Source organism: Rhopalosiphum maidis, chromosome 3 (genome assembly GCF_003676215.2).
Source record: "Rhopalosiphum maidis isolate BTI-1 chromosome 3, ASM367621v3, whole genome shotgun sequence".
Taxonomy (NCBI): domain Eukaryota; kingdom Metazoa; phylum Arthropoda; class Insecta; order Hemiptera; family Aphididae; genus Rhopalosiphum; species Rhopalosiphum maidis.
This window is the reverse complement of record NC_040879.1, coordinates 60,801,391-60,822,050: the sequence shown is the minus strand read 5'-3', so window position 1 is coordinate 60,822,050 and position 20,660 is coordinate 60,801,391. Positions and strand designations below refer to the sequence as shown.

The 20,660-nt window shown below is 25.5% G+C and overlaps 1 long non-coding RNA gene across 3 annotated transcripts; it reads left to right on the top strand.

The window, feature by feature from the left end:
- Positions 1-3,561: 3,561 nt before the first annotated feature.
- On the top strand, positions 3,562-20,174 carry LOC113556288. 3 transcript variants are annotated; one of them, XR_003405484.1, is made up of 5 exons: positions 3,562-3,621; positions 3,750-3,848; positions 4,166-4,304; positions 18,775-18,910; positions 20,116-20,174. It is a non-coding gene; the product is annotated as an uncharacterized LOC113556288 (long non-coding RNA). The 3 variants fall into 3 exon arrangements; XR_003405483.1 differs by lacking the exons at positions 18,775-18,910; positions 20,116-20,174 and adding an exon at positions 13,830-13,981; XR_003405485.1 differs by lacking the exons at positions 18,775-18,910; positions 20,116-20,174 and adding an exon at positions 13,830-13,981 and having other exon boundaries at positions 3,578-3,634.
- Positions 20,175-20,660: the final 486 nt, after the last annotated feature.

Genomic DNA, 20,660 nt, shown 5'->3' with positions numbered 1-20,660 from the left:
ACCTCAAATAGTGAAATTGAGTGCATTATGTATTTTATTATATTGTCATGCAGACTTGAAGGTGTTTTGTATAGGCAACCCTACTGCACTTTCAAAATGTTCAATATTATTCCTCACGAACCATTGCATATTATATAAAAATTATCTACTCATTTATGACTTTGTTACAGTGTAACTGTCCAAATTCTAAATTGTTCATAAATTTTTGTGTTAAAACTCAATTTATTATTAGTTATTACGTTATCCAAAACTCCAAAACTAAATCCTTTAATACTGGCCCCTTTAGATAAAATGTTCAAAGACCGACACAAATTCGTCCCTAGATGCGTCTTCCGATTAGTAAAAGTTTTTCAACTCAATTATTTAGACGGTAAATGGTGATTTAAATGTGCAGTTTAAAAAAAAAATTGGCAGGAAATTTGGTTTTAGCAATTTCTTAGTTTTAAAATTGAAATTCAAAATTCTTTAGAACAGAAATTTGATCTTGAGGTGTCAATGCGTTGAGCCTCGAAGATTTCGAAACGAAACAACCAATATTAAAAATGTTAGTATTTCAATTTGAATCTCAAAATCTATAGATGAATATCATAACAACAGATTATATCATGTGTTGAAATAACGAGTTGTAAAATGCAAAGTTTTAGAAAAGTTATGTTATACAATATAAAACTTTTTTAAATATTTATTTTATTTACTTACTGCAAGTTTGCATATATAATTATGTGTTTCAGTAATAAAAGTTTAACATCACCCTAAACGGTATGATAATACTGAACCTTCTACATTTAAATTACCAAAAGCAACAAAAAAACTATGAAAAATTACGACTTGGTACAATTTGTACGAAATATATTCACAAATTGCAAACGTCAAAGTCATATAATATTCTATGTAAATAAAACAACTATATTACTTATTATACGTAGGTACAAGTTACAAAAGGTAGACTTTAAACATCTTTGCAATAGCGTAAATATACTTAATTTCGCAGTGTGTTTCATCATTATCTATGAGTAGTACTATTATTATGTATAAAGTTATAAGTCACGGGAATCCCTCTTATCCGAGACTGGATAAAAATATAATTCAAAAACTTTCATGCTAATCTCAATACATCTGATGGCGCACGGTTCTACAACCTGGGAAAAAAAAAACGAAAAATCGGCGTTTAAAACCACGTCTACCCCAAGATCTCCTTCTATCACAATCAAGCGAAGACGAAGATCGATTTTAAATTACCACTAATAAATAAATATTAACTAACATTAGCATGTATATCACTATATCACTAACTAAAAATATTAGTAATTGTAATTTGTTATTTGTAATTGAACACGTTAGTAAACTTGTAATAGCATGATAAAATGCTGAAACATTTTAATTTTAATAAATAAATAAATAAAAAAAAAAAGTTATAAGTACTGTATATTTGCATAAATATTTGTTTCCCTCAAATATATTTTTGAAAAACCTTAGTGGTCGTTCGACGTGTTTGAAACTCAAGATTCTGGTATTTTGGATGATGCTGATCAAAAGCGGTATCTGTCGTGGACACCGTAAATGCCGTTTTTACCCCACATTGGGGTCTTGGAATTCCGAAATTTGAATTTTTTAGTCGAGTGTTACTCGGCCGGGTTTCGATGTATGGGGCATAGTTACTTCACGGAAATTTCTGTTTAAAGTCGTTTTACATAAAGTCCTCCGGTGGTAGCAGTGTCCTATGGCTCCTTGTGCCCCTCCCCCCATGGATATTTTAAAAAATGTTTAATATTTGTTCCACGTTTCTGAAGTTCACAAGTTCAGTTTTTCGTAGGTCTGTGATCAAAATCGGCGTCCCGTGGTGACACTGTAGAATTCATTTTTACCCCTATTTTTGGCGTCGGAAATTAGGATTTTGCAGTTTTTGGACTTTGTCGCCACGAAACAATTAATTTTTGGGTGGTTAGAGCGATTTTTTTCTACGCATCGTTTAGACGTTTTTGTAAAAATTCGAACGCTACCAAAACCAAAGGAATCGGACGTTTTGTTGCGAAGTTACGATTATATTTTTATTTTTGGCACTTAGATTTTACGTATTTTTCGAATTTTTTGAATTTGAGTTTTTGTTTAATCTTTTCGAAATTTGAGTGCTGACTCATAAATGCTACGACGAGTTTGAAAGGTTAATAAAGGTTAAAAAATCGAATGGCTTGTTTTTTCGTACACGCATAATTTTCTGTATGGTACCTATACCACCGTATAACGATTTAACGAAGTATCTTTTTGAACTTTGTTTTTTTACACGTTTTATGTTTGTTAAGGTTTCAACGTTTAGCAATTACGCCAACAGCATAAAAAATAGTTTATATATAAATAGTTTTTCATCAAATCATATAGAGAATACATCTATTTAATGTTTATAGTGTTTATATCCCTCGTTTAGCGTTAAGAATTTAATATGTACCTAAGCGATTTCGTTGTTTATACGAGATACGACCATCATTTTTAAAATGTACGACGCAGTCAGTAGATTACTTCTGATCACTTCAGACTCAAATCTGCTCGAATACAACATTTCATTTATTATTTATTAGTTTTAATTATATGTGTATATTTAATATGCAATATATTAGTATGATTGGTAGTAATTTGTTTTGAATTTCACAATATAACTTCGGTAATATTTATAGGAGATAAAGATTTAAATTTTATGGACATCGAACATAAAAAATAAATTATTATGATTTATTTACATTGTTAAGTATTCAAATAATGAATCGTTATATGTATAAGATATATAACATATACGACCGTTAAGTTCAATTAGTTAACCAGTGGACTGTACAGTCCGGAGAATATTAATGCATAATAAATGCTTACCTGCAACTATCTAAACACTTAAATAATACATACATCTATAGTTTAATGTTATTACTTTTTGACTTTTGTCTTACTAGTTACTATGTATCTATATTAAGACTCATGATATTTATACAACTGCCTGCTTAATTTACAAAGTACAAAATATTATTGGAAATTTATTTCATTATATTATGCTCAGTTAATCAGTTTTGAAATTGTATTTGTTTCTGAAAATATTATAATATTAAACATTTTTGAATTCGGCGGCCAGAGATAAAATCTAATAAGTTGAATATTCTAATCCGAATTGATATGATGTTTTTCATCCATGATTGTGGTTTAGTGATATAAAACATTGTTTATCTATTGATATAATCGTTTGTATTTACTGTCTGATTTATGTTTCATATCTTTTTGCAGTTTTATATTCGTATTTGTATTTAAATTTCAACTTTAAATTGTTTTCAAGTATTTTGAAATAGGAATGAAGTTTGTCTGTTAGTTTTTGTTTGATTATTTCCATTTCTGAATTATTCACCGTTGTCCACGTACTAGTTGTCATAAACAGACTTTCGATCTCTTTATGGTGTGTAGTATTGACATTTTATCCTCCAACCATTATACATATTTAACCGACAATTTTTTTTTAGATGGCAGTACAGCAGATCACTCAAGGACTGCTAAGACATGAATTAACGTTTTAAACACTTGACAAAGTTACAACATCCTACGTTGAAAATGGACTAGACGATACTGATAATAATAATGGTTTTATGCAAAGTACGAGTAATGGGTATAGAATATAATTGTGATTCAATTAATAGTAGTGTTACTAAAAGTCATGTAACCTTGACCATTAGATTAAGTAATGATGCTTATTTACCATTATTAACTTTCATATTTTTCAGATTGCAGTGCAACAGATCACTCAACGGTTGCTGAGCATGAATTAACATTTTTAGCGCTTGGAATAGTTTCAACATCCTATGTTTAATATGGATTAGAAGGTATTAATATTAATAATGGTGTTTTGCACGGTACGTGTAATGTTAAATGAATGTAATTGATAGCAACATAATAGAAGTGTAACAAAAAGTTAATGTTATGAAACCCTTACCATTAGATTAAGTAAATGATTCTTATTTAGCATTATTAACTTCCATGTATTTGATTGATGCTGATACTTCATAAACATTATAAAACATGCTTTTATATGATAATTTTGACTCGTATTTTAAATTCATATTATTAACTGCGTATAAAACTCTGTATTCTAATGTTGTACTCCATCAATTTCACATTATAACTGACTACATTTTTTCAGATTGCAGTACAGCAGATCTTTCAAGCCATGATGAAACATGAATTATCGTTTTTAGCACTTGGGAAAATTTGGACATCCCATGTTGAAATTTGACTAGACAATACTGATAATAATAATAATAATAATGGTATTTTGCATGGTACGTTTAATAATAACTGTATGTAATTGATAGCAACTTAATATTAGTGACACAAAAAGTTAGTATCATGAAACCAAGACCAATAAATTAAGTGAATAATTCTTATTTAGCATTCTTAATTCCTTGTATTTTTATTGATGCTGATACTTCATAAACACTATAAAACATGATTTTATATGATTATTTTAATGAGAATTATAAATTCCTATTTTTAACTTTTAAAAAAAGTCAATTCTCAAGTTAGTATTGTGAAACCTTGACCACTAGATGAAGAATATGTTTCTTATTCAGCATTAATTACTTTCATTCATTTCATTTCAGCCGATACCTCAAAAACACTATAAAACATGTTTTCATATAATAATTTTGACGTATAATACAAATTCAAATTTTTTATGGCTTATAAAACACTCAATTCTCAATTTAGTATCTTGTAAACTTTGACCACTAGATAGAGAATATGTTTCTGATTTAGCATTAATTACTTTCATACATTACATTAAGCCAATGTTTCATAAACTCTATAAAACATGCTTTTTATATGATAATTTGACTTATAGTACAAATTCCAATTTTGTAATGGTTTATGGAACACTCAATTCTCACTTTTAGTATCTTGAAACCTTAACCATTATATAGAGAATATGTTTCTTATTTAGCATTACTTACTTTCATACATTTCTTTAAGCCAATACTTTATAACAGCTAATAAAACATGTTTTTATATGGTACATTGACGGTATTTTACCAAATTCATTTTTTTATGGCTTATCAAACACTCAATTCTCAATTTAGTAATCTTGAACTTTGACCACTAGAAAGAAAAAATGGATCTGATTTAGCATTAATTATTTTCAATTTTTTTAATTGCTTATAAAATATTCAATTCTCATGTTATATATTGAAACCTTAACCACTAGATAGAGAATATGTTTCTTATTTAGCATTAATTACTTTCATACATTTCATTTAAGCCAATACTTTATAAACACTATAAAACATGTTTTTTTATATGGTAAATTGAAGTATTTTACAAATTCATTTTTTTAATTGCTTATAAATTATAAATTCTTATATTAATATCTTGTAACCTTAACCACTAGATAGTGAATATGTTTCTTATTTAGCATTAATTACTTTCATACATTACATTTAAGCCAATGTTTCATAAACTCTATAAAACATGCTTTTATATGATAATTTTGACGTATATTACAAATTCAAATTTTGTATGGTTTATAAAACACTCAATTCTCAATTTTGTATCTTGAAACTTTGACCACTAGAAAGAAAAAATGGATCTGATTTAGCATTAATTATTTTCATACATTTCATTTAAGCCAATACTTTATAAACACCATAAAACATGTTTTTATATGGTAAATTTGACGTATTTACAAATTCATTTTTTTAATTGCTTATAAAATATTCAATTCTCATGTTAATATATTGAAACCTTAACCACTAGATAGAGAATATGTTTCTTATTTAGCATTAATTACTTCATACATTTCATTTAAGCCAATACTTTATAAACACTATAAAACATGTTTTTATATGGTAAATTTGAAGTATTTTACAAATTCATTTTTTTAATTGCTTATAAATTATAAATTCTTATGTTAATATCTTGTAACCTTAACCACTAGATAGTGAATATGTTTCTTATTTAGCATTAATTACTTTCATACATTACATTTAAGCCAATGTTTCATAAACTCTATAAAACATGCTTTATATGATAATTTTGACGTATATTACAAATTCAAATTTTGTATGGTTTATGAAACACTCAATTCTCAATTTAGTATCTTGAAACCTTAACCACTATATAGAGAATATGTTTCTTATTTAGCATTAATTACTTTCATACATTTCATTTAAGCCAATACTTTATAAACACTATAAAACATGTTTTTATATGGTAAATTTGACGTATTTTACAAATTCATTTTTTATGGCTTATAAAACACTCAATTCTCAATTTTGTATCTTGAAACTTTGACCACTAGAAAGAAAAAATGGATCTGATTTAGCATTAATTATTTTCATACATTTCATTTAAGCCAATACTTTATAAACACCATAAAACATGTTTTTATATGGTAAATTTGACGTATTTTACAAATTCATTTTTTTAATTGCTTATAAAATATTCAATTCTCATGTTAATATATTGAAACCTTAACCACTAGATAGAGAATATGTTTCTTATTTAGCATTAATTACTTTCATACATTTCATTTAAGCCAATACTTTATAAACACTATAAAACATGTTTTTTTATATGGTAAATTTGAAGTATTTTACAAATTCATTTTTTTAATTGCTTATAAATTATAAATTCTTATGTTAATATCTTGTAACCTTAACCACTAGATAGTGAATATGTTTCTTATTTAGCATTAATTACTTTCATACATTACATTTAAGCCAATGTTTCATAAACTCTATAAAACATGCTTTTATATGATAATTTTGACGTATATTACAAATTCAAATTTTGTATGGTTTATGAAACACTCAATTCTCAATTTAGTATCTTGAAACCTTAACCACTATATAGAGAATATGTTTCTTATTTAGCATTAATTACTTTCATACATTTCATTTAAGCCAATACTTTATAAACACTATAAAACATGTTTTTATATGGTAAATTTGACGTATTTTACAAATTCATTTTTTTATGGCTTATAAAACACTCAATTCTCAATTTAGTATCTTGAAACTTTGACCACTAGAAAGAAAAAATGGATCTGATTTAGCATTAATTATTTTCATACATTACATTTAAGCCAATGTTTCATAAACTCTATAAAACATGATTTTATATGATAATTTTGACGTATATTACAAATTCAAATTTTGTATGGTTTATGAAACACTCAATTCTCAATTTAGTATCTTGAAACTTTGACCACTAGAAAGAAAAAATGGATCTGATTTAGCATTAATTATTTTCATACATTTCATTTAAGCCAATACTTTATAAACACCATAAAACATGTTTTTATATGGTAAATTTGACGTATTTTACAAATTCATTTTTTTATGGCTTATAAAACACTCAATTCTCAATTTTGTATCTTGAAACTTTGACCACTAGAAAGAAAAAATGGATCTGATTTAGCATTAATTATTTTCATACATTTCATTTAAGCCAATACTTTATAAACACCATAAAACATGTTTTTATATGGTAAATTTGACGTATTTTACAAATTCATTTTTTTAATTGCTTATAAAATATTCAATTCTCATGTTAATATATTGAAACCTTAACCACTAGATAGAGAATATGTTTCTTATTTAGCATTAATTACTTTCATACATTTCATTTAAGCCAATACTTTATAAACACTATAAAACATGTTTTTTTATATGGTAAATTTGAAGTATTTTACAAATTCATTTTTTTAATTGCTTATAAATTATAAATTCTTATGTTAATATCTTGTAACCTTAACCACTAGATAGTGAATATGTTTCTTATTTAGCATTAATTACTTTCATACATTACATTTAAGCCAATGTTTCATAAACTCTATAAAACATGCTTTTATATGATAATTTTGACGTATATTACAAATTCAAATTTTGTATGGTTTATGAAACACTCAATTCTCAATTTAGTATCTTGAAACCTTAACCACTATATAGAGAATATGTTTCTTATTTAGCATTAATTACTTTCATACATTTCATTTAAGCCAATACTTTATAAACACTATAAAACATGTTTTTATATGGTAAATTTGACGTATTTTACAAATTCATTTTTTTATGGCTTATAAAACACTCAATTCTCAATTTAGTATCTTGAAACTTTGACCACTAGAAAGAAAAAATGGATCTGATTTAGCATTAATTATTTTCATACATTACATTTAAGCCAATGTTTCATAAACTCTATAAAACATGATTTTATATGATAATTTTGACGTATATTACAAATTCAAATTTTGTATGGTTTATGAAACACTCAATTCTCAATTTAGTATCTTGAAACTTTGACCACTAGAAAGAAAAAATGGATCTGATTTAGCATTAATTATTTTCATACATTTCATTTAAGCCAATACTTTATAAACACCATAAAACATGTTTTTATATGGTAAATTTGATGTATTTTACAAATTCATTTTTTTATGGCTTATAAAACACTCAATTCTCAATTTTGTATCTTGAAACTTTGACCACTAGAAAGAAAAAATGGATCTGATTTAGCATTAATTATTTTCATACATTTCATTTAAGCCAATACTTTATAAACACCATAAAACATGTTTTTATATGGTAAATTTGACGTATTTTACAAATTCATTTTTTTAATTGCTTATAAAATATTCAATTCTCATGTTAATATATTGAAACCTTAACCACTAGATAGAGAATATGTTTCTTATTTAGCATTAATTACTTTCATACATTTCATTTAAGCCAATACTTTATAAACACTATAAAACATGTTTTTTTATATGGTAAATTTGAAGTATTTTACAAATTCATTTTTTTAATTGCTTATAAATTATAAATTCTTATATTAATATCTTGTAACCTTAACCACTAGATAGTGAATATGTTTCTTATTTAGCATTAATTACTTTCATACATTACATTTAAGCCAATGTTTCATAAACTCTATAAAACATGCTTTTATATGATAATTTTGACGTATATTACAAATTCAAATTTTGTATGGTTTATAAAACACTCAATTCTCAATTTTGTATCTTGAAACTTTGACCACTAGAAAGAAAAAATGGATCTGATTTAGCATTAATTATTTTCATACATTTCATTTAAGCCAATACTTTATAAACACCATAAAACATGTTTTTATATGGTAAATTTGACGTATTTTACAAATTCATTTTTTTAATTGCTTATAAAATATTCAATTCTCATGTTAATATATTGAAACCTTAACCACTAGATAGAGAATATGTTTCTTATTTAGCATTAATTACTTTCATACATTTCATTTAAGCCAATACTTTATAAACACTATAAAACATGTTTTTTTATATGGTAAATTTGAAGTATTTTACAAATTCATTTTTTTAATTGCTTATAAATTATAAATTCTTATGTTAATATCTTGTAACCTTAACCACTAGATAGTGAATATGTTTCTTATTTAGCATTAATTACTTTCATACATTACATTTAAGCCAATGTTTCATAAACTCTATAAAACATGCTTTTATATGATAATTTTGACGTATATTACAAATTCAAATTTTGTATGGTTTATGAAACACTCAATTCTCAATTTAGTATCTTGAAACCTTAACCACTATATAGAGAATATGTTTCTTATTTAGCATTAATTACTTTCATACATTTCATTTAAGCCAATACTTTATAAACACTATAAAACATGTTTTTATATGGTAAATTTGACGTATTTTACAAATTCATTTTTTTATGGCTTATAAAACACTCAATTCTCAATTTAGTATCTTGAAACTTTGACCACTAGAAAGAAAAAATGGATCTGATTTAGCATTAATTATTTTCATACATTACATTTAAGCCAATGTTTCATAAACTCTATAAAACATGATTTTATATGATAATTTTGACGTATATTACAAATTCAAATTTTGTATGGTTTATGAAACACTCAATTCTCAATTTAGTATCTTGAAACTTTGACCACTAGAAAGAAAAATGGATCTGATTTAGCATTAATTATTTTCATACATTTCATTTAAGCCAATACTTTATAAACACCATAAAACATGTTTTTATATGGTAAATTTGACGTATTTTACAAATTCATTTTTTTATGGCTTATAAAACACTCAATTCTCAATTTTGTATCTTGAAACTTTGACCACTAGAAAGAAAAAATGGATCTGATTTAGCATTAATTATTTTCATACATTTCATTTAAGCCAATACTTTATAAACACCATAAAACATGTTTTTATATGGTAAATTTGACGTATTTTACAAATTCATTTTTTTAATTGCTTATAAAATATTCAATTCTCATGTTAATATATTGAAACCTTAACCACTAGATAGAGAATATGTTTCTTATTTAGCATTAATTACTTTCATACATTTCATTTAAGCCAATACTTTATAAACACTATAAAACATGTTTTTTTATATGGTAAATTTGAAGTATTTTACAAATTCATTTTTTTAATTGCTTATAAATTATAAATTCTTATGTTAATATCTTGTAACCTTAACCACTAGATAGTGAATATGTTTCTTATTTAGCATTAATTACTTTCATACATTACATTTAAGCCAATGTTTCATAAACTCTATAAAACATGCTTTTATATGATAATTTTGACGTATATTACAAATTCAAATTTTGTATGGTTTATGAAACACTCAATTCTCAATTAGTATCTTGAAACCTTAACCACTATATAGAGAATATGTTCTTATTTAGCATTAATACTTTCATACATTTCATTAAGCCAATACTTTATAAACACTATAAAACATGTTTTTATATGGTAAATTTGACGGTATTTTACAAATTCATTTTTTTATGGCTTATAAAACACTCAATTCTCAATTTAGTATCTTTGAAACTTTGACACTAGAAAGAAAAAATGGATCTGATTAGCATTAATTATTTTCATACATTACATTAAGCCAATGTTTCATAAACTCTATAAAACATGATGTTATATGATAATTTTGACGTATATTACAATTCAAATTTGTATGGTTTATGAAACACTCAATTCTTAATTAGTATCTTGAACTTTGACCACTAGAAAGAAAAAAAGAAAAAAAATGGATCTGATTTAGATTAATTATTTTCATACATTTCATTTAAGCAATACTTATAAACACCCATAAAACATGTTTTTATATGTCAAATTTGAGTATTTTACAATTCATTTTTTTATGGCTAGAAAAAACTCCAATTCTCCATTTGTATCTGAAACTTGACCACTAGAAAGAAAAAATGGATATGTTTAGCATTAATATTTTCATACATTCATTAAAGCCAATACTTTATAAACACCATAAAACATGTTTTTATTATGGTAAATTTGACGTATTTTACAAATTCATTTTTTTAATTGCTTATAAAATATTCAATTCTCATGTTAATATATTGAAACCTTAACCACTAGATAGAGAATATGTTTCTTATTTAGCATTAATTACTTTCATACATTTCATTTAAGCCAATACTTTATAAACACTATAAAACATGTTTTTATATGGTAAATTTGACGTATTTTACAAATTCATTTTTTTAATTGCTTATAAATTATAAATTCTTATGTTAATATCTTGTAACCTTAACCACTAGATAGTGAATATGTTTCTTATTTAGCATTAATTACTTTCATACATTACATTTAAGCCAATGTTTCATAAACTCTATAAAACATGCTTTTATATGATAATTTTGACGTATATTACAAATTCAAATTTTGTATGGTTTATGAAACACTCAATTCTCAATTTAGTATCTTGAAACCTTAACCACTATATAGAGAATATGTTTCTTATTTAGCATTAATTACTTTCATACATTTCATTTAAGCCAATACTTTATAAACACTATAAAACATGTTTTTATATGGTAAATTTGACGTATTTTACAAATTCATTTTTTTATGGCTTATAAAACACTCAATTCTCAATTTAGTATCTTGAAACTTTGACCACTAGAAAGAAAAAATGGATCTGATTTAGCATTAATTATTTTCATACATTACATTTAAGCCAATGTTTCATAAACTCTATAAAACATGATTTTATATGATAATTTTGACGTATATTACAAATTCAAATTTTGTATGGTTTATGAAACACTCAATTCTCAATTTAGTATCTTGAAACTTTGACCACTAGAAAGAAAAAATGGATCTGATTTAGCATTAATTATTTTCATACATTTCATTTAAGCCAATACTTTATAAACACCATAAAACATGTTTTTATATGGTAAATTTGACGTATTTTACAAATTCATTTTTTTATGGCTTATAAAACACTCAATTCTCAATTTTGTATCTTGAAACTTTGACCACTAGAAAGAAAAAATGGATCTGATTTAGCATTAATTATTTTCATACATTTCATTTAAGCCAATACTTTATAAACACCATAAAACATGTTTTTATATGGTAAATTTGACGTATTTTACAAATTCATTTTTTTAATTGCTTATAAAATATTCAATTCTCATGTTAATATATTGAAACCTTAACCACTAGATAGAGAATATGTTTCTTATTTAGCATTAATTACTTTCATACATTTCATTTAAGCCAATACTTTATAAACACTATAAAACATGTTTTTTTATATGGTAAATTTGAAGTATTTTACAAATTCATTTTTTTAATTGCTTATAAATTATAAATTCTTATGTTAATATCTTGTAACCTTAACCACTAGATAGTGAATATGTTTCTTATTTAGCATTAATTACTTTCATACATTACATTTAAGCCAATGTTTCATAAACTCTATAAAACATGCTTTTATATGATAATTTTGACGTATATTACAAATTCAAATTTTGTATGGTTTATGAAACACTCAATTCTCAATTTAGTATCTTGAAACCTTAATCACTATATATAGAATATGTTTCTTATTTAGCATTAATTACTTTCATACATTTCATTTAAGCTAATACTTTATAAACACTATAAAACATGTTTTTATATGGTAAATTTGACGTATTTTACAAATTCATTTTTTTATGGCTTATAAAACACTCAATTCTCAATTTAGTATCTTGAAACTTTGACCACTAGAAAGAAAAAATGGATCTGATTTAGCATTAATTATTTTCATACATTACATTTAAGCCAATGTTTCATAAACTCTATAAAACATGATTTTATATGATAATTTTGACGTATATTACAAATTCAAATTTTGTATGGTTTATGAAACACTCAATTCTCAATTTAGTATCTTGAAACTTTGACCACTAGAAAGAAAAAATGGATCTGATTTAGCATTAATTATTTTCATACATTTCATTTAAGCCAATACTTTATAAACACCATAAAACATGTTTTTATATGGTAAATTTGACGTATTTTACAAATTCATTTTTTTAATTGCTTATAAAATATTCAATTCTCATGTTAATATATTGAAACCTTAACCACTAGATAGAGAATATGTTTCTTATTTAGCATTAATTACTTTCATACATTTCATTTAAGCCAATACTTTATAAACACTATAAAACATGTTTTTATATGGTAAATTTGACGTATTTTACAAATTCATTTTTTTAATTGCTTATAAAATACTCAATTCTCATGTAAGTATCTTGAAACCTTGACCACTAGAAAGAAAAAATGGATCTGATATAGTATTAATTACTTTCATACATTATATTTAAGCCAATGTTTCATTAACTCTAGAAAACATGATTTTATATGATATTTTTTACTCGTATTTTAAATTCATATTTTTAACAGCGTATAAAACTCTGTATTCTAATGTTGTTCTCCACCAATTTCACATTTTAAGTGTCTACATTCTTTCTGATTGCAGTATAGCAGATCTTTCAAGGCTCGCTGAAACCTGAATTAACATTTTTACCACATTGAAAAGTTTCAACATCCTACATTTATATTGGACTAGAAGATTCCGATAAATCTAATAATTTTATGCAATTCACTTTTATTATTTTATGGTTAAATTCATTTTTATTAGAAATAAAATGCATTTTAAAGGCCAATAAATGTATAAAATGTAATAATATATTCTAAAATTTTTATATGCCCACAAATATTTTTCAATTATAAATCATTAGTCATCTTTGTTTATATATTTGATTTCAATCAAATATGAACTTGAAATGTGTATAAAAAATAATTATCTTTTTATATATCTAGATTTTATGATTTTAATCTTATGAACTACAACTACGTATAAAAAATCATGTGTAACATTTTCAAAACTTAAAAATACAGGACAGACAACTTTTAAGAAGAAAAGAGTTAGTGTTTTTTTTTGTGATTTTGATAAATATCAAAATAAAGGTTTTTAATACCTAGTTATAAAAAAAATTTATGACTTATGAGTAAAGTTTTATGGACATTTGTGATCTTATTTTTTGTTTATATTTTCAAAAATATTAGTGATCATAATATATTCATATGCTTAATTAATATAGCCAGTTTGTCGGATTTTTTTTTGTCAATAGAAGCAGTCTATATAGGCAAATTTTATACAATTTAATTATTTTTGAAATATAGAATATTGGTAGATTCTTCTAATATTCTATCTCTATGATATAATTTATTTTATTAATTATTTTATCTTACAGTACACCTCAAATAGTGAAATTGAGTGCATTATGTATTTTATTATATTGTCATGCAGACTTGAAGGTGTTTTGTATAGGCAACCCTACTGCACTTTCAAAATGTTCAATATTATTCCTCACGAACCATTGCATATTAAATAAAAATTATCTACTCATTTATGACTTTGTTACAGTGTAACTGTCCAAATTCTAAATTGTTCATAAATTTTTGTGTTAAAACTCAATTTATTATTAGTTATTACGTTATCCAAAACTCCAAAACTAAATCCTTTAATACTGGCCCCTTTAGATAAAATGTTCAAAGACCGACACAAATTCGTCCCTAGATGCGTCTTCCAATTAGTAAAAGTTTTTCAACTCAATTATTTAGACGGTAAATGGTAATTTAAATGTGCAGTTTAAAAAAAAAATTGGCAGGAAATTTGGTTTTAGCAATTTCTTAATTTTAAAATTGAAATTAAAAATTCTTTAGAACAGAAATTTGATTTGGAGGTGTCAATGCGTTGAGCCTCGAAGATTTCGAAACGAAACAACCAATATTAAAAATGTTAGTATTTCAATTTGAATCTCAAAATGTATAGATGAATATCATAACAACAGATTATATCATGTGTTGAAATAACGAGTTGTAAAATGCAAAGTTTTAGAAAAGTTATGTTATACAATATAAAACTTTTTTAAATATTTATTTTATTTACTTACTGCAAGTTTGCATATATAATTATGTGTTTCAGTAATAAAAGTTTAACATCACCCTAAACGGTATGATAATACTGAACCTTCTACATTTAAATTACCAAAAGCAACAAAAAAACTATGAAAAATTACGACTTGGTACAATTTGTACGAAATATATTCACAAATTGCAAACGTCAAAGTCATATAATATTCTATGTAAATAAAACAACTATATTACTTATTATACGTAGGTACAAGTTACAAAAGGTAGACTTTAAACATCTTTGCAATAGCGTAAATATACTTAATTTCGCAGTGTGTTTCATCATTATCTATGAGTAGTACTATTATTATGTATAAAGTTATAAGTCACGGGAATCCCTCTTCTCCGAGACTGGATAAAAATATAATTCAAAAACTTTCATGCTAATCTCAATACATCTGATGGCGCACGGTTCTACAACCTGGGAAAAAAAAAACGAAAAATCGGCGTTTAAAACCACGTCTACCCCAAGATCTCCTTCTATCACAATCAAGCGAAGACGAAGATCGATTTTAAATTACCACTAATAAATAAATATTAACTAACATTAGCATGTATATCACTATATCACTAACTAAAAATATTAGTAATTGTAATTTGTTATTTGTAATTGAACACGTTAGTAAACTTGTAATAGCATGATAAAATGCTGAAACATTTTAATTTTAATAAATAAATAAATAAAAAAAAAAAGTTATAAGTACTGTATATTTGCATAAATATTTGTTTCCCTCAAATATATTTTTGAAAAACCTTAGTGGTCGTTCGACGTGTTTGAAACTCAAGATTCTGGTATTTTGGATGATGCTGATCAAAAGCGGTATCTGTCGTGGACACCGTAAATGCCGTTTTTACCCCACATTGGGGTCTTGGAATTCCGAAATTTGAATTTTTTAGTCGAGTGTTACTCGGCCGGGTTTCGATGTATGGGGCATAGTTACTTCACGGAAATTTCTGTTTAAAGTCGTTTTACATAAAGTCCTTCGGTGGTAGCAGTGTCCTATGGCTCCTTGTGCCCCTCCCCCCATGGATATTTTAAAAAATGTTTAATATTTGTTCCACGTTTCTGAAGTTCACAAGTTCAGTTTTTCGTAGGTCTGTGATCAAAATCGGCGTCCCGTGGTGACACTGTAGAATTCATTTTTACCCCTATTTTTGGCGTCGGAAATTAGGATTTTGCAGTTTTTGGACTTCGTCGCCACGAAACAATTAATTTTTGGGTGGTTAGAGCGATTTTTTTCTACGCATCGTTTAGACGTTTTTGTAAAAATTCGAACGCTACCAAAACCAAAGGAATCGGACGTTTTGTTGCGAAGTTACGATTATATTTTTATTTTTGGCACTTAGATTTTACGTATTTTTCGAATTTTTTGAATTTGAGTTTTTGTTTAATCTTTTCGAAATTTGAGTGCTGACTCATAAATGCTACGACGAGTTTGAAAGGTTAATAAAGGTTAAAAAATCGAATGGCTTGTTTTTTCGTACACGCATAATTTTCTGTATGGTACCTATACCACCGTATAACGATTTAACGAAGTATCTTTTTGAACTTTGTTTTTTTACACGTTTTATGTTTGTTAAGGTTTCAACGTTTAGCAATTACGCCAACAGCATAAAAAATAGTTTATATATAAATAGTTTTTCATCAAATCATATAGAGAATACATCTATTTAATGTTTATAGTGTTTATATCCCTCGTTTAGCGTTAAGAATTTAATATGTACCTAAGCGATTTCGTTGTTTATACGAGATACGACCATCATTTTTAAAATGTACGACGCAGTCAGTAGATTACTTCTGATCACTTCAGACTCAAATCTGCTCGAATACAACATTTCATTTATTATTTATTAGTTTTAATTATATGTGTATATTTAATATGCAATATATTAGTATGATTGGTAGTAATTTGTTTTGAATTTCACAATATAACTTCGGTAATATTTATAGGAGATAAAGATTTAAATTTTATGGACATCGAACATAAAAAATAAATTATTATGATTTATTTACATTGTTAAGTATTCAAATAATGAATCGTTATATGTATAAGATATATAACATATACGACCGTTAAGTTCAATTAGTTAACCAGTGGACTGTACAGTCCGGAGAATATTAATGCATAATAAATGCTTACCTGCAACTATCTAAACACTTAAATAATACATACATCTATAGTTTAATGTTATTACTTTTTGACTTTTGTCTTACTAGTTACTATGTATCTATATTAAGACTCATGATATTTATACAACTGCCTGCTTAATTTACAAAGTACAAAATATTATTGGAAATTTATTTCATTATATTATGCTCAGTTAATCAGTTTTGAAATTGTATTTGTTTCTGAAAATATTATAATATTAAACATTTTTGAATTCGGCGGCCAGAGATAAAATCTAATAAGTTGAATATTCTAATCCGAATTGATATGATGTTTTTCATCCATGATTGTGGTTTAGTGATATAAAACATTGTTTATCTATTGATATAATCGTTTGTATTTACTGTCTGATTTATGTTTCATATCTTTTTGCAGTTTTATATTCGTATTTGTATTTAAATTTCAACTTTAAATTGTTTTCAAGTATTTTGAAATAGGAATGAAGTTTGTCTGTTAGTTTTTGTTTGATTATTTCCATTTCTGAATTATTCACCGTTGTCCACGTACTAGTTGTCATAAACAGACTTTCGATCTCTTTATGGTGTGTAGTATTGACATTTTATCCTCCAACCATTATACATATTTAACCGACAATTTTTTTTTAGATGGCAGTACAGCAGATCACTCAAGGACTGCTAAGACATGAATTAACGTTTTAAACACTTGACAAAGTTACAACATCCTACGTTGAAAATGGACTAGACGATACTGATAATAATAATGGTTTTATGCAAAGTACGAGTAATGGGTATAGAATATAATTGTGATTCAATTAATAGTAGTGTTACTAAAAGTCATGTAACCTTGACCATTAGATTAAGTAATGATGCTTATTTACCATTATTAACTTTCATATTTTTCAGATTGGAGTGCAACAGATCACTCAACGGTTGCTGAGCATGATTTAACATTTTAGCGCTTGGAATAGTTTCAACATCCTATGTTTAATATGGATTAGAAGGTATTAATATTAATAATGGTGTTTTGCACGGTACGTGTAATGTTAAATGAATGTAATTGATAGCAACATAATAGAAGTGTAACAAAAAGTTAATGTTATGAAACCCTTACCATTAGATTAAGTAAATGATTCTTATTTAGCATTATTAACTTCCATGTATTTGATTGATGCTGATACTTCATAAACATTAAAAAACATGCTTTTATATGATAATTTTGACTCGTATTTTAAATTCATATTATGAACTGCGTATAAAACTCTGTATTCTAATGTTGTACTCCATCAATTTCACATTATAACTGACTACATTTTTTCAGATTGCAGTACAGCAGATCTTTCAAGCCATGATGAAACATGAATTATCGTTTTTAGCACTTGGGAAAATTTGGACATAACATGTTGAAATTTGACTAGACAATACTGATAATAATAATAATAATGGTATTTTGCATGGTACGTTTAATAATAACTGTATGTAATTGATAGCAACTTAATATTAGTGACACAAAAAGTTAGTATCATGAAACCAAGACCAATAAATTAAGTGAATAATTCTTATTTAGCATTATTAACTTCCATGTATTTCATTGATGCTGATACTTCATAAACATTATAAAACATGCTTTTATATGATAATTTTGACTCGTGTTATAAATTCATATTTTCTACTGCTAATGAAACACTCAATTCTAAATTAATTTACATGAAACCAAGACCATTGAATTAAGTAAATGATTCTTATTTAGCATTATTAACTTCCATGTAGTTCATTGATGATGATACTACATAAACATTATAAAACTTGGTTTTATATGATAATTTTAATGAGACTTATAAATTCCTATTTTTAATTGCTTATAAAATATTCAATTCTCATGTTAATATATTGAAACCTTAACCACTAGATAGAGAATATGTTTCTTATTTAGCATTAATTACTTTCATACATTTCATTTAAGCCAATACTTCATAAACACTATAAAACATGATTTTATATGATAATTTTAATGAGAATAAATAAATTCCCATTTTTAACTTTTTATAGAAAAGTCAATTCTCAAGTTAGTATTGTGAAACCTTGACCACTAGATGAAGAATATGTTTCTTATTCAGCATTAATTACTTTCATTCATTTCATTTAAGCCGATACCTCATAAACGCTATAAAACATGTTTTCATATAATAATTTTGACGTATAATACAAATTCAAATTTTTTATGGCTTATAAAACACTCAATTCTCAATTTAGTATCTTGAAACCTTGACCACTAGAAAGAGAAATTGGATCTGATTTAGCATTAATTACTTTTATACATTACATTTAAGCCAATACTTCATAATCACTATAAAACATGTTTTTATATGGTAAATTTGGCGTAGTTTACAAATTCATTTTTTTAATTGCTTATAAATAACTCAATTCTCATGTTAGTACCTTGAAACCTTGACCACTAGAAAGGGAATATGTTTCCTATTTAGCATTAATTACTCTCATACATTTCATTTAAGCCAGTACTTCATAAACACTATAAAACATGTTTTTAAATGATAATTTTGACTCGTGTTTTAAATTCATATTTTAAACTGCTTATGAAACACTCATTTCTCAATTAATTCTCCACCAATCTTACAAATTTAACTGATTACATTTTTTTCAGATTGCAGTGCAGCAGTTCACCCAGGGCTTGCTGAGACAGGAATTTGCATTCATACCACTTTGGGAAAGTATCAACATCTTATTTTGAAAATAATCTAGAAGACATTGATAATAATATTGGATTTATACAATGTTTCTGTAATGGTTATTGAATATAATTGATAATTAATTAATAGTTGTGAAACAATTGTGACTTGTTAAATATCTGAATAATAGATTATTAAACAACTATTAGCTTGTAATTTTCATTCTTATTATTTACCTATTCTATAAAGATCTTTTATTTTTACTTTGTATAAATCATAATTTTTACAAAATTTACAAATCCCTATTTTTAACTATTTTTAAAACACTGAAATATCAAGTCAATGTAAATACTGACAGAGCGCGGGAGCGTCGCTGTACTGAGGTTGACTGGCGACCTGCCAGGAGATAAAACTAGTTGGTTGTGTGCCGTTCATCGGTTTACTTTGTGCCGTAAGGGGTCGGTATATTTACTTAAGTTTGGCCTGAATTAATTGAAAATTCAATATGATATAGACGAAT